This window comes from Anas acuta, chromosome 2 (genome assembly GCF_963932015.1).
Source record: "Anas acuta chromosome 2, bAnaAcu1.1, whole genome shotgun sequence".
NCBI lineage: Eukaryota > Metazoa > Chordata > Aves > Anseriformes > Anatidae > Anas > Anas acuta.
In genome coordinates, this window is record NC_088980.1 from 20020054 (window position 1) to 20044722 (window position 24669).

A 24669-nucleotide genomic window follows, 5' to 3' on the forward strand; every position below is an offset into this window, starting at 1 on the left:
ATATATTCCAAGAAGCAATGATTTTCAGAACCATACTTGTTATCAAAATGTTGACAGTGTTGCTATCAGAATTTTAATATCCTGCTTGATAATTAAGCTTCAGCCTGGCAAAAATTTCCTCTGGGTCTGCTGCATGGGAACTAGATATTACCTCAGAGTACTGAGAAGAATTATATTCATGTACCAACCAGGGAAAGATTGCCATTAATGCTTTTGTCTTGTTAATGTTTCACAAAGATGGGCATAAAGTCATAAAGAGCAGCTGCCAACTGAGGAGAAAAAATTAAAGTTATCCAGTCTTTGAATCTTCCAGCTTGTCTTCAGTTTCAGGCAAACACCTTTTAGGGTACTCTGTGCTGTCAAATTTTCATTTGACATGGTGGGGGTGAGAGGAGGGGTAGACTAAGAGAAAGAGAAGCTTTGTAAAAGACAACAACATCAAAGAATGATGAGCTCCTTGCAGATGTCAGTGTTGTGTGGTGCATTTTACATGAATAATGGGTGTTGTTGACTCTTCTGCTGGAGCGCAGAGAAGAATGCTTTGCTTCAGTTCCCAGCTCAATTCTTGATTTCCTTCAAAAATGAATGAAACACAGGACAGCTTATTAAAGAGGAGGTGTTGTTCAGAGGCTGTCATAGAATGATGACTGTTATTTTACTGTTTTACTAATGGATTTGTTATTTTTTCAGACTTAATTAAAATATGCTTAGTGTGGCTTCCTAGGGGAAGAAAGGTTGCAGTAATATGCAGCATGCCTTCATTTGCTTGCCTTTCCAAATCCTCTTTGGGGTAACCAAGTTGACTAATATCAATCACAGTAACAATGTGAAGTGCACTGAAGAATCATAATTTTGTGTGTGGCTTGAGAAAGTACATGGCCATGATAAAGAGAAAGGCCCTGCTATATCCTTATTGAGAGAAAGACTGAGGACACCAGGCAATCTACATGCAACAACAAGTAGCTGCTATCCTGTTTTGTTTGTATGTTTGTTTTGTTTTTAAACAAACAAATGAAAAACAAGCAACAACAACAACAAAAAAACAACACATAATTTGTGGGTTCCACTTAATTAGATGCCAGAGTTGAAATCCTTACAAGCTAACATTAAACTTATACAGTGTGGACAGCTATGCCTGAGCTGTTCATCCTGGAGTACCTTTACAATCAGTGCAGAAAAGTATGCAAGTTCTGTCTTTTCTTAATCACTATTTTAAGATAAGATGAGTGATTTTAGTAAGGGTATCACCAATAGATTGCAGGAAGCTGCTGTCTCCAGCATTTGAACTGAAAGGACACAGGCATGTTACAAGCATTGTCATACCTGTCAGGGATATCTGATAGGGCACATTATATGGTACTAAATACCTCTGCTTTCACATCCAAGTCAAGTCTTACCAGTTCTAAACTCAGTTATTGTTTCCTGGGATTGCATATATTCTCTTATACCAATTTCCCAGCTGGAACACTACGACCGAGCACAAAATACTTCCCCTGAATAGTTGATTTTCTTCATGCGCTTCTGGGTGCTACCCAGAATGCCTGGGCTGAGCATCTCCCCCACATCCCATGCCACAGTACAGCCCTCTTGGCAGCTGCAAAGGCAAAACAGAGTTAGGTAAAACTTTTAAAACACTAACTCAAGTCCTATCCAGAATCTTCTTGAAGTGAAATAAGCAAAATATTGAGTAACTGTCTCTGACAGACAGAACATTATTGGAGAAGGGAGAGAAGGAAAATGAAATCAAATATAATTATGGGAATATGAGTGGCTCATTACAGATAAGATTACTAGAGTCCTTGACATTTTCCCTCACTGTGCTGGACAGCTGTGCTCTTTGATATGCTTGGTGCTAATAGGTTCACTGTTAATTGTTCCACCTAATGTTGTTCCTCACCAGCTCCTGTTGCCTCTGTTGGCTGTTAGCAGGGTGTGGAGCACTGCATCTGGCCAGCCCCACAGGCTGCCTGCAGTGGTGGGATGAGCATCTTGCTGAGCACAATCCTCCTTTTCCCCTATACACCCTCCTAGCCCAGGGCCATGCTACACTCGGGCCATGCTACACTCGGGCCATGCTACACTCAGGCCATGCTGCACCTTCCACCCCACGAGGACGCATTGATCAACGGTATTCCTTCCCTAAATTTATTGTAGCCACTAAATACACACACATATCAGAGCCAGCAAAATCTGCCAGAGTAGCTCTTCTGCCACCAGGCACAAGAAAACCTTGTTTTATGTCTCCCCAGTGAACTTGCACAGGATATGAGCTCTCTGTGCTTTCTCAAACGTTAGTCCACATCATCCAGAAATGAGGCTACATACGTAATTCCCATTGATTCCCAATTAGCTTGTACAAAATAGACACCCAGACAGAAATTAGATTAGGTCATACCTTTATGACTGTTGCTCTTCCTATTCTTGCAAAATCAGGTTCAGGAGAAAGAAAAAGGAGTATAGAGAACAAATTATTATTATTATTATTAACTTATTTCCCTAGCTGTTGTCCTAATTATTTTGAAAATTTTTTGAGGCATTTCAGTCTTTGCATACAGAAAATTTAATTTTTAGTAGCTAATACGAATTGTATTATTCTAGTCGTGGATCAGAAAGGCAGAACACAAAAAAACTATGCCTGTCATTATTTAAATCTTAAAATCAGGTTTCTAGGGATTTGTGAGTGGCTGGACTTAATCTTGAGATGGGAAGTTCTAATGTTCTGAATGTAGATGTTATAGCTAACTTATAAAGAGATATGTTTCAAATGGATTGCCTGACTGGGGCTTTATAGAACAGTTTTGCCCTTGCTGTTCAGAGTGACATCGCATAATTATATAATTTTGAATTCAGAAGGACAAAGTCTTCTTTTCTTTGATTATAGCATATTTAACAGATGTACTGTAGAGTATTATTTCTTTCACAAAAATTGCCTAGTAGCTTTATCTAGTAGTTTTTATGTCAAGCTGAAAATGAATGGGTAAAACTTGAAAGGGGTAAAGGACAGTGATCATAATTATGCAAATATATCTTTGCAATGACAGGAGGAGTTTTTACTCTCTGGTGAAGTCTGGCAAGACTTTATGTAGCAAATGTTTGGAAGGTAGTGTAGACGAATTATAATATTCTCCATACGTCAGTATACAGCTCATACTTTTTAACAAGATTCCTTGGACAGAAGACTCTTTTCAAACCTTTGTTTAGAGTTCAGAAAGTTGAACATCTGATTGAGTCAAAGTATCCTGCTGAGCTACAGAAAAGCCACTTTTCTGTAGCTGACAGCACAGAGAAAACAGTATGGTTATCACTGCACCCAGCTGCCTTTGATGCCTCAGGTCTATTAGCTTTGTATTATTTATAGCTTCGTAGAGCAGGAGTTTGCTTCATCACAGGTCTGAAAGAAGGTCTGCACTTTTGCCTTTTGGTCTGTAATAAAAACAATTAAACTGTGTTGTCACAATATCTTCTTGCTCTGGGGTCAGTGTGTAAATGTGTGTATGCATATAAGACCTAAGTCTATTGACCAGAGTCTTGCTTGAATAGACTGTCTGTTATGATGGAGAAGGCCTGGGAAGTTTTGTGTTTACTGTGTAATCATAAAATTAAAAATTATGTTTGTCAAGGAGGTCAGGTTTTAATTTTGAAGATGTTGATATATGTGTAATGGCCACTATATGCGTATATGCAGTGGCTATATTCGTTGTTTTGAGGGAAAAACAGAACAGGGGTACACAGAAAAGAGATAGTGAACTTAGTTTAAAGCAGTCAGCGTGTAAGATCCTCCCTGTGGACTTTATTAAATATTTTGATAGAATTCAAAGTCAGGATTAACACTTCCACTTTGTTGCAAAAAAAATGTATGGCATCAAATTTCTTGGGCTGCTCTGACAGATTTGCACTGTGTCAGCAACACAAAGCAATAATAAAGCTGGTTTAGCAGGACTGTTAAACCTGGCTTACGGCTGCTTCACATCACTGGAGTGGTACAAAGCAGCCAGCATCCACTGGTGAGCCTGGACCTATGTGTTGAGCAGTCTGCTGATGGTACTGGTAGCAGCAAGACAGTTGTGAATGACCCCACTGTGAACTGCACGAGTGATGTTCAGGAACATTAGGGCTGGACTGCTCGCAAGGTGAAGTTACTAGATTTTATTCTCTTCAGCATGCATGGCTAAAAGCCCTTTCTGAATGGCTGTTTCTCATTTGTTTCCCTTTGAAGCAAAGGAAGGTATCAAAAGGATTTATTAATTTATTTATTTATTTTTATTTTTAATATATATATATGGCAAGAGATCAGGGAAACCTTAAGATCACATTTTCTGCTCATGTTTCTTATGTCCAGTTCAGCATTTCTCTGTTTCAGAGGGATCTTCCAAAACTCATTTTGCTAAGAATCCCTTTGGACCAAGTTTCTGTTAACTTTGAGCATTTTAAAATAAATTCATCTAGTGCCTCCGCTTTCTTTTAATGACTGCTTCTCAAGCCAGAAGTGGCTAACACAGCATCACTTTGTGCATCAACCCTTTCCGCATCAACTCTTACCAAAGTGCTCTTTTTTTCTTCCATGGCACTTACATGACTTGAAATCATGGGCACACCGAAGCTGTGTATGACCTGGGGACAAACCTGCAGTTCCACTTTATGTACATACAGGTCACTTTCAGGCTTATGCCTTCTCTGGGGATCTTTTTCTGGCAATCTTTGCTTCCTACTACAATACTATGTGGTCTCTGTTTGCAAATTCTTGTGCAGTGAATATGTCATCCTTGCAGGTAGGGGTATAGGCAAGGCCTTTAAATTCATGATGCTTTCATGCCTTTGTTAAATAGCTGCTTTGTGAGCCAAGAAAACATTGTTATACAGTGGCTTTAATAGGCTTCCCCCAGGTAGAGGAGGCTGATGATTGGAGACTGTGTGCCAGGTTGGAGGCTGATAACACCTCCTTTGAAAATCTCTGCAGGAATCTGTGTTATCCCAGAATGTGTGTTGGTTTGTTTAGAGATTGGATGATGTCTCCAGATGCTGTCAACAGACAGCTATTTGTACGTTCACTAATGAGGCAGCTAAAAATTCACTTTGGCTCTAAGAAATCATCTTTTGGCTGAGCAGTGGCTGCTTCAACTAAGCTAACTAAAACAGGGTGAGGAAGCACTGGAATACTACCTGGGACCTTGTTTCTCTCCCTCTAAAGTGACCATCTATCAAGATGCACTGTGTCTTGCTGGACTCCTGGCTAAGATGGGAAATGCCAGTGTTTAAAATTGCCTTTTCTTACTTCTAGCTTCTCCAGAAACGTAGCCCTTCTTTTAGAGAAAAGAGCTATCTACAGCGAATCCTGAACAAGCACATTTGTCACAGTGAGCCATTTGTCAGCTTCAATTGGGATTACTGTGTAATGCTCTTCCTGCTGGTACACAATATGGCTCAGGCTGCCACATGCTTCAGTCCCCATAGTGACCGCTGGACTCCTGGTGACTGTTTAGTGTCTTGGTTCAATCTTCAGAGCTATTGGTGCAGCAAGCCTCAGTTATTTTAGAGTCTTTTCCAGCTTGTTTTGAACTGTCATAATGGACCAAGAAGTAAAGATAAAGTTTCTAAAAGCCTAAATCAGTTTTCACTGTAGAAACAGAATTAGCTATGAAAACTATTTTAGAGCAGAATAGATGAATCGAGTATCCTGCAGAGGTGGTTGCATCATGTTCCTCTTTCCAACATAGGGAGAGTGATACTCACAGAATTGGCACCCTTTTTTTTTCCTTTTTTTTTTTTTTTTTTTCTTTTTCTTCCAAATGCACCCAAACAAGAGAGGAAAGGAAATATGGCAAGAAAAAAAAATAAATATACAAGAATACTCTTAACAGCATTTTGACAATGGAAACAGAAGCAGTGTTGAACACTGCACAAAGCCATTTGCATACCAAGACTTAGATACAGCGTGTGAGATTACTGGACACGGTGCTGGGCAGCTATGTAACACAAGAGGTTAATGCTCATGTCTATTGTTGTTGTCCTGTAATGCTCTCTTCTGTGCGATAACTACAATGTTTGTGTGGATATATACAACATGTATAAGAGAGAGAAAAAATAAGGTGGAGGACAAACCACTCATGTTAAAACAAGTTTGCTGACAAGGCAAAGAAATGTGTGAAAAGCCCTGCAGCAAACATTTGGTATGCTCCAGTTTATGCCAGAAGACAGCTGGTACACAGATGGCCTGGGATCACAGGAGCACAAAACTGCTCTAAGCCGCACATGCTTTCCCTTGTGAGTCGGTAAGTGCACACTGTATCCGTAAGGAAAGCTTCCTTCTGCCATCCCAGCACAGAGGGGCAAGGCAAGGCAGATCGTGAGGATTGGATTGCATTGTTGCCTAACATTGTTGCCTTCTTGATCCTTTTGGTTAATTATATCAGATTTTGGAATACGCTTTTGTCTTGGAAATCTGGATTGGGCTATCGGCATTTCAGAAAGTTTTGTCTTCTGCATGCAGTGTTTTTGAAGAATGTTAGAATGCAGATGAGTTGGCTTATTATATATATATATATAATATATATATAATATATATATATATCTTATAATTTCTTATAATATATATTATATTATATATATATATAATATATATATATATATATATATATATATATAATATATATATATATATATATAATATTATATATATATAATATATATATATTTCTTTCTGAAAATCTCAGCACAAAGATGAATACTTAAGATGAATAGTTCTAACTAAATAGAGCTGGCCCCAGTCTCATTCTTCAAAAATTCTTCCTAAAGAAAATGACTGCATTTGTTTTCCTTGTCCAGTAGTGTTGCACAGGAGGCTGTGTGGCTGTGTATTGAGGTTTACCCTGGAGACCACTAATCCTGAGAGTCTGCAATGAGAGTGAGCAGCTCTCTGTATCCTACTTATGCACCAAGGATGGCTAAAGTAAAAAAGTTCTTTCTCTGTCTTGGCTTTTCCTGTGGGGATGTAATTACCTCATATATATTAAAATATGTAGGGCAATATTCACTTCTAGCCTTACCCAAGAATGAATGACCTGACTGGTTCTTGACTCTGTGCTTTCTTGACATCATCTTTGCACATCTGGGGAATTTCATTTATTTTAATGACTAGAGGCAGTGGAGGGTAGGAGGATGGACACTTGGTAGTCAAAAGGATGTCTCTGAGCAGGGACCATTGACTCATTGTGGTAACAGGCTTTCACACCCATGAACTAAAAGGTTTATGGGTTTTATGGTGGAAAGATAGTAATGGCCAACAGTGTGATCCAGATGTGATACCATCATAAAACACAAAGCTCTGTATTTGTGATTCTGGTCATCTGCTTCTTTCTGCTGCCATCTCTATTCCAGGAAATTTGTGCAGGCAACCCTGGCCCTAAATACAAAAAAGCTGAAGTGTCAGTTTCCACCTACCTAAAATATAAGAATGTTGTGCCATTGGTGAGTATATAAGGCATGTATAATTCACATGTTGGTGAGATATACAAGGAAACCTAAGAAGACAACATCCTTCATCTGAAATTCATATTTTGTTACAAAGCAGGAACTTTGGAACAAAAGTTCTGCTGTGGAGTACAAATTTTCTAGGATACGTTTCTCAGATTTATTATCAAAACCACAAAAGAACAATTTTTCACATTGGTGTTGATTTGTTTTGCTTTGTTTTGCAAAGATTTGTGATTTGTCCTGTCTCAGGAAAAAAAAGTATCTTTCTCTGTTCTTATTTTTTTTTTTTTTTAATAGTCAGCCAGACCCCCGCCCCCCACACCCTCCAGAAAGGTACAATTATTTTGATACTTACTTTGAACTCTCAAGAGAGTTTACAGGGAATGCATACAATTTGTGTAATTAGTTTAGCATATGTCTCTTAATCCATTAAATAATAATATTCTCAAATTTGTGTTCCTGTATTTCATTTGAAAGTATTCATGAATTTTGCTCATATCATTCCTAAGGGCCAAGGTGTACTGGAGGCACAATGCACTTTACAAGTGTCACTTGGTGAGTGTACTAGAGTGGACACTGGAATGATTTGTATCAACTTCTGTGGGTTTTGGACATGCTTCTTTGTTCATATCTGCATAGGGTACCTCTAAGGTCATAAAACACTTGTTATTCAGACAGCTAAGTACCTATTTTGAAATTATGGTAAATATATTTACAAATGTAGGCAGAAGTAACATTTCATACAAACAGACCTAGTCCCTCCTGAAGTGATGCATCTGTGCAACATTATTTTCATAGAATCATAGAATATCCTGAGTTGGAAGGGACCCTTAAGGATCATCAAGTCCAACTCTTGACACCACACAGGTCTACCCAAAAGTTCAGACCATGTGACTAAGTGCACAGTCCAATCTCTTCTTAAATTCAGACAGGCTCGGTGCAGTGACCACTTCCCTGGGGAGCCTGTTCCAGTGTGCAACCACCCTCTCTGTGAAGAACCCCCTCCTGATGTCAAGCCTAAACTTCCCCTGCCTCAGCTTAACCCCGTTCCCGCGGGTCCTGTCACTGGTGTTAATGGAGAAAAGGTCTCCTGCCTCTCGACACTCCCTTACAAGGAAGTTGTAGACTGCGATGAGGTCTCCCTTCAGCCTCCTCTTCTCCAGGCTGAACAGGCCCAGTGCCCTCAGCCGTTCCTCGTACATCTTCCCCTCCAGGCCTTTCACCAACTTCGTAGCCCTCCTCTGGACACTCTCCAACAGTTTCATGTCCTTTTTATACTGTGGTGCCCAGAACTCCACACAGTACTCGAGGTGAGGCCGCACCAGCGCAGAGTAGAGCGGGACAATCACCTCCCTTGACCTACTAGCGATGTCGTGCTTGATGCACCCCAGGACACGGTTGGCCCTCCTGGCTGCCAGGGCACACTGCTGGCTCATACTCAACTTGCTGTCTACCACGACCCCCAGATCCCTCTCTTCTAGGCTGCTCTCCAGCGTCTCATCGCCCAGTCTGTATGTGCAGCCAGGGTTTCCCTGTCCCAGGTGCAGGACCCGGCACTTGCTCTTATTGAACTTCATGCGGTTGGTGATCGCCCAGCTCTCCAACCTATCCAGATCCCTCTGCAAGGCCTTTCCACCCTCATTCGAGTCCACAACTCCTCCAAGTTTGGTGTCATCAGCAAACTTGCTCAAAATACCTTCTATTCCTACATCCAGATCGTTTATAAAAATGTTGAAAAGTACCGGCCCTAAAATGGAGCCTTGAGGGACCCCACTGGTGACCGCCCGCCAGCCTGACGCAGCGCCATTCACCATAACCCTTTGGGCCCTGCCTGTTAGCCAATTGCTCACCCATCGTATGATGTTTTTATTTAGCTGTATGGTGGACATTTTGTCCAGTAGGATCCTATGGGAAACCGTGTCAAAAGCCTTGCTGAAGTCCAAAAAAATCACATCAGCTGGTTTCCCTTGGTCCACCATACGGGTGATCTTATCATAAAAGGAAATCAGGTTAGTTAGGCAGGACCTACCCTTCACAAACCCATGCTGGCTGGGACCAATGACTGCTTTGTCCCCCAGGTGCGCCTCAATAAGTTCGAGAACCATCTTCTCCATGATTTTACCAGGCACTGACGTGAGACTGACAGGCCTGTAATTGCTAGGGTCTTCTTTCTGACCCTTCTTGAAAATCGGCACAACATTTGCCAGCTTCCAGTCTACCGGGACCTTTTTGACTAATGCATCTCTACCATGTGTAGTTTTTTATTATATGATACGACAGGAGCCTCTTGGCTGATTAGAGTAGTTGTAGTAATTGTAACACAAAAAAGTAAAAATGCAGCAAGAATTTTCCTTACCTTGTAAGATAATAATAATAATAATAATCTGTCAGACTGCAGATTGAGAAGACGTAGCAATATATTACCAGAATCACAAGCTTAATTTCCCTGCTGCTTGAAGTAAATTTGTAAATGGAGCTACTTATACTCCTTGTGCCCCTTGAGCAATTTTTAATTTTTAGTTCATCTTCCCTTGCTGAGATACTGAATCCTTTCTCTTGGTTTGTTTTCTACTTCTAAAGCTATAAAATTCTCTATGGACACAAGATATTAGAATTGTTGCTATTACTTACTGATTTAGTCACTTTCTCTCTGCCAGAATTTTGCTGGTAAAAAGGTAAGTGGGGATGTGAAGTTACTTTAAAACAACATGGGGGAAACTTAGTTGTCAAACTTAATGTTGCTAGTAAATTGCAATGTGTTTGAATGTTCAGAGTTTAGTCCTAAATTTAAACATTTATAGTAGAGATATTTGTGTTTGTGGTGAATGAAGAATAATGAAAATTTATGGAGTACAATTCATCTGACCTGTTTGAGATTTTTTAGGGTCTTAGGTCTTAGAGTGTGATGAACTTCAGTGCAAATTTCATTCCACATTGACATTAAAGGTAGTCTGCTCTGCAGGTTCAAAAGTGAATGCAAGAAATTTGCATTGAACACATTTACATTTAGGAACATGGTTCCCACTCTGTGCCTCACACATTTCACATCCATACTGAATTTGCATCTGCTTGCACACTTCAGTGTTATGTTGCAGGAACTATGACTTTTATCTTTCATCTAGTTAGGCAGTGGAAGTATTTTTCATGTTTTAGATAAGGCCAAACATGAAGCTAAAATACGAGGGTTGATCATCCAGAGTGGTGTACAGCCTTTTTCAAAACATTGGTATGGAATATATATTTCCTTAAAGGGATTTTTTTCAGAAACAGGATAATATATGTACAAAATTGGTATTCAAACATTTCAGAAGCAAAATGAGAGGCTATAATCGTTTATACATGCAGTCTATCAACATTAAAATCAGTAATACTGGTTTGTTATAGGGTATGCAAAATCAATGCATGGTAACAGTTTTCAAGGAAGTGTGCATTAAAAAAAAAAAAAGCTGATAGGCTGCAACACAATAACTGACTTACAAGGAGTGATGATCTAATATAGAAACTTTTATGTAGAATATTTCCTTTACTGTGACATTGCTCAAGATGTTCACATTAGCTTCATTAAGCCCAGCAGACAATGTTGGCTGAGATTGTTTAATGATCCAATGAGCATTTAATTGTGGTTTACTGTCAAAGCATGTATGATGAAGTCCACACAAATTAATAGCAATATAAAATCTCAGAATCAGTGTGGTAGGAATAGCTGTGATAAGCAGAATTTTAAAGGTAAATGTCAAAGCTTTGGTAAGGGCAAATAGGGCAAAACCTGACTTCATTTCAAATGGACCTGAATGTGAAATTACTTATGTGTTTGGCGGTGTTCTCTTTGTAGAGTATCTAACTGTGAAAACAAGTTGCACATAAATTTCACCTCACATTTCCATCCCCCTGCTCAATCCTCCCTAAACAACACTTTCTTTTTTAATTCCTCTGCCACATGTAACAATGGAATGTTTAAAAAAATGTTACTTAGATATACCACTATCATCTTCCACTTCTGAGAACACTGAATCCCGTTACATTGTTGTAATATGTCTAGTATGGAAATGCACTAAGCTGTTCTTTGTCAAGGAGTGACATATATTCTGGCAATATTTATCCTTAAAGTTTTCCTTTCTGAAGAAAATGACAGTTCAGTCCAGCTAATTAGAAGGGTTGTTTACTTTTATATACTCTCCTACTTGCACAAAAGTGCTTCCTCAGCAGAATACAGAGGGATGTGGTGGATAAATAAGACAAATGAAATGCATGTGGGATAAAAAGCAGAAAGGTAGAAATAATTCAAAATGTTAAATAATCTGCCTAGAAAACAAAGGGACAAAATAAATATTTCAGGAAATATGTGAGAACAAGTAACAAATGTGAGCACACTGGGGGAAAAAAACATTAAGAGAAAAATTTTATGACATAAAAATGTATTGACAAACCTGAAGAAGGCTGAGCTGACATGAGAAATAAATTCATAAATGGCTGAGACACAGGTTTACAACATTAAACATTCTACACATTTCTTGTTCATATTCTTGAGCACAAAATTAAAGTCCAATTTAATGCTATGTTATTGTTTCATTAGTCGAGGTGTGGCTCTGATAATACTCATACCATTATAATTTTAAGTTTAATATACAGATTTCTCAGACATAGTAATTTAATTGATTAAATTGTGGAGGAAAACAGAAAAATTATTACATGATAGTTTGAGATGAGGTGAATAATGTGATTGTATTTGTTTTTCTTAAACCAAACCTGTTTTGATATTTTCTGTCACTAATGAATTTTTGTTTTGAAATGGGAACCGCTAACAAGGAATTAAACTGCAATTTTGGTCTGAGTAACTTAAGCAGCTCTGGGGGATGCTTCCAGGCATTTACTCTTAAATTCTCTGAATGGGTAGCTGTGTGGCTTTGACTTCCTGTTTTCCCAAACAGTTCTCCCATCTGGTTTGGGTGCTACTGCAGGCCAGAAAACTCTCCCAGCTGGAAGTTTGCATGTGGCCACCTTGTTTTGAAATTTGGAAATTTTGGAGGTAAGGATGTGGGCTGCTTGATACCACCTGACCTCAGTGCCAGATGATGGTCATGAACACATCTAGTTTACTACAGAGAGATTGCTACTGGGTTATAGAAAGATGGTGTTCATGAGAAGATGCATGATTCAATCCTGGGGCTCCCTGTTGAGATCATCCTGGACTCGTCTCTCTCTGAACAGTTTCTGCGTTTTACAATAAACAGTTTCTGAAATCATAGAATCATAGAATGTCTCAGGTTGGAAGTGACTTTAAATATCAACTAGGTCCAACCTTCTTAAAATACAGCAGTAGAGGCTGTGACCCCAAATACAGATATGCCAGTCCTGACTAAATGACACAAACACCAAGCTACAAAGTCAAACTCCTATTTTCCATTGCTTCTTTCTCTGATCCCATAAATTTTCATTTTCAGCACAGTGCATATATCCAATAGGATCCACATTCCCATTCATAAATGTTTAGAACTGGCAGTTTGGGTGATCTCCTGGGAAGTGATAATTGCCTGGACCGTATGAAATTTACCCTCTTATCTCTGTAGGCAGAGAAGCTTATTCCACTCGTGTTTCCTATTGCCAAGATGAGCACAGGAGCAAGTAAGAGCTTTCATTAAAATGACAAGTACCATATCCTTCTCTGTGGTACTTTAAAAGAAAATTGAATACGTTATTATGATATTGTGAAGTTGATTTCTTCCTGGGCGCAGGAGATGAGCTCTGAAAATGTCTGCTAGATGATTCATCATCTAGCATTATAGGACTTTAATAAGGACATGACTGTTGTCTGAATCAAGTAAGGTTTAGACAATTAAGTTGGTTGCTGAGCTGTACAGGCTTGTTGATCTGCACAAAGTTACAGCTCCGTGGGGATGACTAGGGACTATTTTGCCAGCTGAATGTGTTTTTTAGGATAACAGTTTGGGCACAGACTCTCATGTCATTCATGTCTCTGGATCTCATTTATTAAGTACTTCCCTCAACCCACTCCTAGCAAAGAAAAAACAATAGCCCACACATATACCTTCTGTGTCTTCAACTGCATGGTCTTGCACATCACACAATGTGCAGTGTCTAAAGCTATGGCTGGAAGACTGCATAGTAATGCTGTAAGCCAGGGAGATGCCCAGGATTTGAATAATTAGGATTTTAATAGTAAGGTGGCTGTATCCACAAATTAGTAATGAACAGAATCAGTTTGTTTTTAAAGCATTTGCTTAGGCCCTCACATATGGAAATAGTTGCCTAATTCTTTTTAGGATTTTACCTTTCAAAATCTTGGCTGAAGTCCAGATACATGCGAAAGAACAAACTGAGCCTTCTACACATGGCACTCAGCCATTACCAGTTGCTGAAAGCCCATGCAGCAAAAGCAGTGCCAAGAGCTGAGCTGTGAAACAGTTTGGCTCAGTAGCAGTCATCACCTGCAGCTGCTTGTCAACTGGTTGATTCTAATGTGATAATGAGAAATGCATTGGTCTTGACATTAAATACTTGTGCAGACATCCAGAAAGAGAATGTTTAGAATGTTTTGGGATCAGAAAATGGAGACAAAAGATGGAAGTCTGTGTTTGTTGTTCTCATGGTAAATGGCAATAAAGCACAAGGAACTGACAAGGGGCTTGTAAGAATGATTGGGTAACAAATGACAGTGAGTTTATTCTGTATCACTGAGCTGCTCAGGCTCAAAAAGTTACAATTTTCTTTTGAGAGAGGGAAGTGGCTTCAAAAGAGCATTGAAAAGTATCACTCTTTGGCATGCAGATTGAACTGTCCTGCTGAGACTGAGTTTTTTATAGTCCAGGTCCAACATGTTATCCTTAGAAAAATGTGAAACACGAGAGAACCTGTTATTATTATTATTTAATTTCAACCTCTATCCGATCAACTAAGTTGAAATGATAGAACCAAGGGGACACAAGGCATCCAATTATTATTATTATTATTTTCCCTCAGCAACACATCTTTTTCTGAATTTTGCATTTCTTGGAGTCATACCATTGTGTAGTTAAACTTTCTTTGGATCACAATAAAAATGAAGGGAAATTATACTTTTGGTCAGAAAATTCTGGTTTGTTAGAGAGTGATTAATATGTAGCATCAAAACTCTAGATCTAAACTCACCTATTAACGATTCTGAATTTAGCTCAATAGGTTCTGGAAAATATTATTCTTAGCCAAGTCTCATTTTTAATGCTATTGCAGCCAAGCAAAATGAGCTGGTACTGCACTTTTTCTTCTCTCAGGATGATGAAAATCTTAGAAAATTAGTACTATGAGAATTGCAAGGATACATCTGAAAGAGGAAGACATCTTGTAAGAATTACAAAGAAATTTCAAGAACAGATCTTGTGGACTGCATTGGCAGGTCGAGGGAGGTGATTGTCCCCCTCTACTCTGCTGTTGTAAGGCCCCACTTGGAGTCCTGTATCCAGGTCTGGGGCCCCCAGCACAAAAAACATGTGGATCTGTTAGAACAGGTCCTGAGGGATTACCGTGATGATCAGAGGGCTGGAGCACTTCTCATATGAAGAAAGGTTGAGAGAGCTGGGGCTGTTCAGCCTAAAGAAGAGAAAGCATGGGGGTGACCTCATCACAGCTTTAAGGGGGCTTATAAAAAAAGATAAAAAAAAAAAAGAGTGACTTTTTGCTCATTCAGATAGTGACAGAACAAGAGGGAATGGTTTTAAACCAAAAGAGGAGATTAGATATTAGGAAGAAATTCTTCACTCAGCAGTTGGTGATGCACTGGAACAGGTTGCCCAGAGAAGCTGTGGATGCCCCATCCCTGGAGGTGTTCAAGACCAGGTTGGCTGAGGTCTTGGACAACCTGTTCTAGTGGGAGGTGCTCATGGTAGGGGGATTGGAACTAGGTGATCTTTATGGTCCCTTGCAACCTGAGCCATTTTATGATTCTATGATTCACTCTCACACACAAAAATTGTGCAGATAGCTAGAATCAACTCTGACTTATCCCTGAACACACCCATCCAGCTGATACCTAATTCTGATACAACTTCTGGTAAAATATATTTCTGACATTACCTAAAATGTTTCTAAATATTGTATCTCTAGACACCTATATACACATTCTTTTAGTCTCTTTATTTTTACCAAATAGATTTCTTTTTCAAATCTTCAAGTCATTTCTCCTCCAAAAGCCACAGCTGTAGCTTGTTAACAGCATCTTGAAAAGACATGGTTAGTAAACACTATTTACTCTGTCTAGTCTATTTTCATTGTATTAAATTTAACTGCTTTGAGTTTATGCTAGGCAACTAAGGAAGTATTAAACTGAAGCAAAATTTCATGCATTTGATGGATGTACTATATTTTGTTGATAAATACTTCAGGTTATGTACACACTGGGTTTTACTTTTTTTTTTTTTTGTACTCAAATTATCAGTATCAGTGTGATAATTATTACTGCTTCATTTCTGGAGGACTTCAAAATATGGTGTTAGTGTGCAAGCAGAATAAGAAAAGCAGCAGTTTCAGCTAGACTGCTTCAAAATCTCTTGGGTTCAGGATGTTGCTAACAAGTTACAATCCTGACTGCTGGAAGAAAAAAAAAAATAAAAAAAAGAAGAATGTTTGATATTTGGTGTGAGAGAAAGAATCCAAAGCTAACAGGAAATTTATTGGCTTCTGTTCACATAAGTTCATACTCCTGCATTTCTGAATGCGCTTGGGATTTAAACAGTTCTCCACTTGCAAACTAAAATTCAGTTGGATCCATAGAGTTGTTTTTTTTAAATGTGTTTGCAGCTCCTTGAAGCTTTTGATCTGCATTCATGTGAAATTTGAGCCAACTTTGACATGTGGTTTGCAAACTCTTGGGTAAACCAGAGCTTACATTCTGGAACCTGATAGCAGAGCTGCAGCCCTATGAAAACTGGATTTGGACTATTCACAGCAAGTAAAGTTAAGGATAGCTTGAAGCCAAAATATGCTGCACTTGATTTCATTAATGAATTCTACATTCTTTTTAGAACTTTTTTGTTTTGAGGTGGGAGAGGACTAAAACATTAGATTAAATACAGTGCCTCAAAATAAACTAACTTATTAATCCTCTGAAACAGAAGTCAAATAATCAGTGTTTGATCTACACCAGGATGGGACCGGATAATGTTTTTTTTCATGCACACTAATTGTTACCGACAGACAAGGGAGAAAAAGATTATGTCACAGGAAAATAAGAGAGACTTAAATGCAAGAAAGTGTGAAGGAAAGCATAGTTTCTTAACTGCACTGCGGATATTCATTGTGCCTGCTGCCCCTGTGTACCTGCAGCACCCTAAATCAAGCACTAAACATACGGTATATACAGATGGCTCACGCAGCTGCTCATGCCTAGAATCCAGATGGGTTTTTCACTGCAGTTTTATCATATTTTATTTCAATATTATGTTCCAGTTTTTAATGAGAAAGTTTATGAGAATGCAGAAATAAAAATGTCTCAGGTAAAGAATGCTGGGCAATAGACAGTATCCTTATGTGGGCTAACTTGCATTATTAGCAGGTGTCAGGCCTTTGATTGAAATTTGGACCCTTGGGACATTTTTCTTAAAGGATATTTCAGCATGCTTTTCAGACCCTTACATGTTTGCATACTTACCCATCCTGTATAATGGTACTAAGGTCCTGTACCGGCTCACCACCGCAAAGTATGTGAGAATACACATGCAAGCAGCATTGCCAGATATATTCCCCTAGGACAAAAGGTATTAGTGATGAAGGACTCTCAACAGGGCAGGTGGCCAGTGGGAGTTCTTTGAATTGGATGGAATTATTCAGAGATGTTGTAAATGCTGTGCCTCTACCCCAAGGCTATTTGTGATGCCTCTGGGCTTTTGCAGAGGTACAGCCTAAATCAAATATGCATTCAGAAATACATGATTATAGAGGGTCTTGTCCTTCCTCTGTTGACAGCTCCATTCTGTTCTATGCCAGTAAATTACTCAATATAAATCTTGGCTGTTAGGAGACCATAGTACTGATGCTTCATGTGTCAGCACCCTAAGTTGAATCCAGTCTTTTCTGTAGTTGTCTCTTTCCTTTTTAGAAATGTATTTGAAAGGGTAATTTTCTTTTTAGATATTTGGATCTTGCTCATTACATTTGTATTGTCTCTATTATCACCCTTGAGTGAGTTACATGAAATGATCTTTACAAATGTGTTGTCTGAGCCACCCAAGTCTCCCAGAACTGGGATGAAAGTACTTTGTATCTCTAAGAACAGGGTCTGAATAAAATGCACTGTGAAAGTCATTGGTCAAAATGTGTAAACAGAACTAGTCAAACATCCACTCCCTCCCAGTCCATGGACCTGAATGTTCAAGGCTTTGAACCTTGAGCTAAGGAAAATTTCCTCCAGATATTCAGAAAAAGATGAGCCAAGCAGTGTTGGTTTAATGTTTTGGTGCTTGCTGTCTAAAGGGGTTATCCTGTTTTTTCTCCTAACTTCTGCTCTAGTGCATTCTCCCAGACTGTGCCTTGTCATATGTCTGGAGTTTGTCAGAGAATTGACTTGTTCCTCTGAATCTGGCAGAAAACTAACCCAGCAATGAAATGAGTAGTTTCCTGAGTTCAGCTGATCACTGGGGGACCATGTAATTGTCAAAACTGGAAAAGGGGAGAGGAGAAGAGGTAGGGGAGGAAGGGCAGGGCCATCATTCATGGTAGCAGGCAATTAAATCTAGAATTGGTTCAGCTGCCTCACTTAAACTCATTCTATGGAAATGATGCCTTAGAGATAGTTGAGATTGAGGGTCTATTCCTTAGTTCAGTGTTTTGCTGTTAGCTAACTTTGATTACTTCACATATATTTTTTTCCCAGAATTTAATTCTAAGGTGCTTTTATCTCTATATTTATCAATTGTTTATGGGACTGTGAATTATATTGTGAAATTTATATTAAGCAATACGCTGGTGATCATAGCAGTCCTTGACTCCATTTCAAATCTGTAACTATGTAACTGTCTGTAACTATCCATGGAGTGGATGTTGAAATACTTCCTAATTTTCTTTGAGCAAAACTCACGTGGACTAGAATGCGTTTCATGTTTTTTTTCTGGATCTGCAGGGGATCAGTAGAAAGAGGGCAAACAAAACAGAGGAGATTGCTTGATAAATCCTGAGTGGGAGCCTTGCTGGTATAAATAAAAAACATTAGCTGAAGGCAATGGAGTTATCCAACAGCTGAGGATCCTCTCTGTTTTATTTCATCTTTGGCTCAAACCACTCAGATCATAATTTTGTTTACCTGTGTTTAATAGACTAATTTCCATTGCAATTTCAAAAATTTGAGTGAAAACTAAGGAAGGACCTCAAGTTCTGGGCTTTTTTAAATTTAATATACATCTTTTTAGATGAAATCACTCCAAGGTATGGTTCCATTCTGCTCTTCAATATAATTTAATTAAGTGGCTCAATCTAAAATATTGGATGTATTTCTTTCAGAGTAAACATTTTATTTATCCCCTTCAGAATAAAACACTTCTCCAAGGAAAAGATGAAAAGATTACTTTGTATTGATATGGCTAAAGTGTAATAATAATTGAGCCTCTTTGTAAGGCATGACATTTTTCTGCCTCAAAGGTTTCATGTAAATACATTGTCAATGCCTTTAGAAGACATCCTCCTCAGTTTAACCAAGTTCAGTCAGGAGCCAAGGGAATAAGCATTACAGGAAATCTTCCAAACCTGAAATTTCATGAGTTACGAAAGCAGTGAAAAGTACAGAGAAGTATTTTAAGTGAAAAGTTCTGCTTCAGAATAACGGAATCCAGCTTCTGTTGAGAACTCCAGCTCCTATGCAGTCTTGTTAAATTTGAAAATATAATGTTTCCTGATTTTTTTTACAATAATGTAATATGCTTTGGAGCAGTATTAATCACAAAATTGTATCTCAAATAAATATTGTCATTATTGCTTTGTTTCTATTTATACTACATTTTGTGTAGAATCAACTGTTTTTTCAGAAACTGGGCTATAAAAATGCTCTGGATTTGCAAACATGGTCCAGACTAGGAATCTGCAGGGTGCACATATAGGAGGAGCTATGGGCATTTTTCTATTAAGCATATATTTATCTATGATGGGAAGAAAGGATGCCCAAAGTTAGTTAGAACGTCATAGTTCAAAAACAAATTTTGACCTGTACTTGTTCAATTTCTAATTCGCATATTATTAAAGATGTAACTTCCAGTACAAGGTTCATACACACTTCAGTGTCAAATATGGCATCCGAAATACATTCAGTTTTGGTTGTCTCTATACAGTTTTCAAGAGATAAAACAACACAAAAGTATTAGTTCAGAAGATCACAAATAAACCCCTGTGATAGTGCTTTAAGTGTGTGTCAAAACAGCTATGAAAACTCAGTTTGAGTGGAAATAATATCCCCAAACATCCTGAACATGAAATAAAAACAAAACAGAAAAAAAACACTTTTTTTGTTGGCTGACTCTTCTCCTTATTATATTTGCCTTTCTATACATCTGCTCTTGGGTTATTTTCAGACAACTGGAAGCATAAAATACAAGAATATGTTCTCTCCTGAGATTTCTAGCCCAAATTTACTCACTTCCGAGTATAACAGGAGATTGTTAAGATGAATAATATTTTAGATGAGCAAACATATTTTTGTGTGCATATAAAAATTGAATTTCAGCTTAGTTTAGGGCTCTAAAACACCTTTATTCCTACAGAGTATGGACAGAACACAAAGTGGTGATTGTATGAAAGACTTGGGAATCAGTGTTTCTAGGCATGTTGGTGGACTTAGACTAGCTTTTTAATCTCTCAGCTCTGATTTCAAAATGAAACACATAGAAACAATTACATAAAAATTTTAACTTTCTTCATGTTACCACATCATATTCTTTAAGGTAAACGGTGGATTAAAACTGTTATGCAAAGCTGCAGAGTTTTTGGACTCCCCTGAAATCTTCAATTATAGAGTCAAGGTGGCAGTACATGGCTCGGCATTTTATTTTTTATGGTCAGTGAATGAAGTCTGATGAAACTTTGCAAGTAGGAGTACATGACAAGAGAGTGCACAGGGACTACCAGTACAAGTGCCAAAACTTGAACGCTGTCATATGCTTGCATAAAAGCAATGCTTGCAAGTTGGCTACAGAGGAATTTCTAATCCCATCCGAAGTTCATTCCAGAACCTTGCAGCACAATAACAAAGTAACCTTCTAGCAAAAGAGCTAATCACTTTTGGGACAGCAAAATGGAAGCAAAGAAAAGCTCTTAAAAAATTATGATTGAGGCTTGTAACATTTTCATGTTGGCAGCTAACAGTATTTCTTTACAAACAAACAGAAACCAATACCAATATGTTGCTTGGACTGGGAAGTGAATGTATAACTTACGAAGAGTAAGCCCTTTGCTTTTGATACAAACCTCAAGGCTGCGTAATAAGGTATACTTAGACTCGCTGCAGTGGAAACTGGTGGAACAATTTGTTAGGTCATTGCCATAGAGTTAATGGGCAGCCAGGATATCCTCTGCAGAAAAATGTTATGCTCTCTACATTGCTAACAGCTTCAGATCCTTTGATGGCTGAAAAAGTACTAAAAAAGGGTAGAGGCCTATTAAGGAGGGGCACAGACTGGAATGAAGGATAATACTGCTGAATTCCCTGTTCCTGCCATGAACAGACACATAATTGGGAGAGTCTATAAATTTGGAGGTTGACCCCTATAAAATATAGATAAGCAAACAAGAATACTGTTTATGTTTATATTACCAAATATGATTATGCATGTATCTGTTGGTTTCTCCAGTGGAGTTAATTTTAGATCCTGTGACTGATGATAAAGGTGACAGGAAAACAGAGGGAAGGGTTTATGACTGGTACCAAATGCCACATTCCCCATCCTAGATTTGATTCATGCATGTCTTGCACAAAAGCAAAATATGTAGTGTGGCAGATTTCTAAGGGCAGTAGATTGAAGGAATGGACTTGAGGGAATGAGGGAAACTCAGAAAGGCTAGTTTTATGTGTGTAATAAAGGATATGTGTGTAAGAAGAAAATAATTCTCTGCACACATGCCCTATAGTGAATTTGTATAGCAGTGAAGATGAATGAGCCAAGATTTTCCAGAAGCCTAGCAGACATCTTAAAGAATCATACAAAATATTTTACTGAATGGTTTTTCTTCTACAGCCTTTCAAGCCTTTCACAAGATTCCTCAGCAGCAACATCAAATCAAGATCTACCAAGTTAAGATATAGTTATTTCAGAACCATGTAAAGGAAGAGTATAACATCTTGTCTGGCCATTTTTGCCAACACAAGTTTTGCTTGGAGGCAGCGTTCAGTGGATGTTCAGTGCAGTACTTAGACCTGTACCCCAGCTTCTTGGTAAGACCTTCTGAACATTTTACTCCAACAATTAATTGATTATGAATATATAAATATAGACAATTGAATAGAAATGTGTGAAGTACAGAGAAACATCCATGTATAATCATACCATGTACAGATGCATAGAGGTAATCCTTGCCCCCCAAGTTTTATAGGATGCCTCTGTAAAGGAATAGCTGTCCCAAATTTTCCATTGTAGTGGGCTTCAGAAAGCCACAAAACAAATCAGTGATGTACAGCATACAAGGTTGCTGTACAGAAATGCTAAGCACAATGTGAACAATTAGTTATTATTAAACTCCTGTCCAGTTTAATGATCAGGTTTGGAAAGGAAAAATACATGGCAGGGAACTGCTGCACTTGGGAGAGTAAAAGGCAATAGTGCAGCAGCCAGCCTTCATTTGTCAGAATGCTGTAGAGAGCAATGCTAAAACAATGTTCTGTAAAAGTGACTTTGGAGAAATTCTTTTAAAGTCAAAGCACAAACATTTTTTAATGCATGGAATGAGATGGGACTCTGTGACCCATTTCCAGAAGTGACTTGGGTGTCATTTATACCAAAGAAATATGAGGTACATTCAGAGGTGTAAGATTTTTGATCATTAAACAGGTGAAATATTCCAGGGAGACACTTTCCTTAGGGTATCAGTGTAAACACGTTCATCTGAGCTGCATTTCTGTGTGGGAGGTGGTGGGGTTGCTGATATAATTATGGTGGTATAGATAAAGGAGAACATGGTTTTAGTCTAGGCACAAGGGCTTACTTTCACCGAATGGATGGATGCAGACATCCTCAGAAAGTTGAACTGCTTTACTTTACTTTTTAAGGGTAAAGCTCTTAGATGAGCTGAGTCATCCCCGTAGTTCCAATGAAATCCAGACTGTCTAACAGGCACTAAAGGTAAATACCTAAAACAAGATGGGATACATCCAGTCCCTCTTTGCAGTAAGGTCTATCTCTAGCATTTCTGTAACATTTTTCGTTACCATTCTTCCTTAACCAATTCCTGCTTATCGTGGGCCACACTACTAGATTTTAAAAAGGCAGAGATGTGATATAAACATTTGAAACAGGAGGCAAATGACGCAGGGTCCCCTTAGAGTAAGCAAAAGCCTTCTATTACACTCATCTTGCTACTATCACTGATACTGGCTACCTGTTCCTTTTATCCCAAGTGATTCTTTCCTTTGTGTTAGACTTTAAAGTATTTCTACAAAAGGACAATTTTTACAAATTGACTTTCATTAACAGGAAACCTAAGCTTTATACATTTGCAGTATCCTCAGTGGGATAACCTTATGTGTTATGGAACTCAAAGCCCAGCTCTGCCTGTCTCAGCTGCTTGCATACCCAGTGATCAGAAATGTGGTGTTATGTGGAACAAAAAAATCTATGCTTACTGCTGAGGAAGTCATTTCTTTCATTTTCTATAAGCCAGTGCTCTCATACTGGATCTTGAAAGCTTTTTCACTTGAGGAAACTGGCTGATAGTTTAATACCAATATTTTTAATAAAGCTATTGTTTGATAGAATCAGTTTAATCTGGACCACATGGTGTAGGTAAACTGGGATAGTTAAGGGTAGTAAGGAGAATACATTATTCTATTAAATTACACAGTCTTTATGCCAATCATTTTTCCCTTAGTGGTAATTATCTAATGGCCTGATTTTATGAGACTGGAAATATATCCTGCAAATCTTATTTGCAGGAGTCAGTGTGGCTTGTTATTATTATTTTTAATTGTTTTTTCTAATTATTTACTGCATTGCCTGCCAGATGATAGACATTTCTGGGCATGGACAGTAATGTTCTGTGCCTGTACCTCTAATTTTTGTATTCAGCTTTCAGAAGCAAGTCAAATACTGTAAAAATATTCCTCCATCTGGACCTAAATTTTTAAACCTGAATCCAGTTTAGTTATATTATAAACCTTTCTAGATGTTCCAGCAAACTGAGGCACAGAAAGCTTAATGTCTTTCCTGAGCCTTTTAAGCAGTGTGTGCTTCCCCAGGTAGCTGCATGAAGGGAATCTTCCTCCACACAGTCACGCATTACAAGGCCAATGGTTGGAAATAATCAGTCTTCTGTCAGATGCAGCTGAAAGTGCCCACTATTCCTAACGTAGCAGGAGAAGGAAGATGAGGATGAGGGTAACGATGATGATGGGGTCTGACGGATTGGTAGAGTGAATGACAGGTGCCCACACACAGCCCCTGTGCTTCCTCCTTGCCTGACAGCAGGTAAATGAGTGTGATCTGACACTGAGTGGGGACTGTGAGGAGGCACTAGTCATGGAGGAAAGCAGAGCAACAATATGTAACGTTTAAAAGAGATGCTTCAGGATGAATAATGCTTTTGTCTTTGCTGTCTGGATCTTACTGAGCTGCAGCTCTGTCTCAGGTCTATGATTCTTCTGCCCTCCACTCCCACCTGAGAGAAGGCAGGTATTAATGTAAAACTTTATGGGGGCATCTAATAAATTCTGACACAATTTGTTTTTTTATCCATAAAGTTTCAATTACTGGCACTGTGAATGTACCTCTTATTCATGTGCATGTCCTCCCTCTCTCTTTGTTATCTTGGCTAATAGACTGCTGGCTTCTGGGAAAAGTTTTTTTTTTTTTTTTTTTTTTTTTCTATTCCCTTTTCCATCTAAGCTGGATTTTCACACTGTTTCTTGTCTCCGGTGTATCTATTCAGCCTCTATGAAAAAAATAATTCTAGTAAGTGGTCTACTACAGAATTATACACTGGTGCAGAAAATGCATGAACCTTTGTTCCCCGGGTTTCACT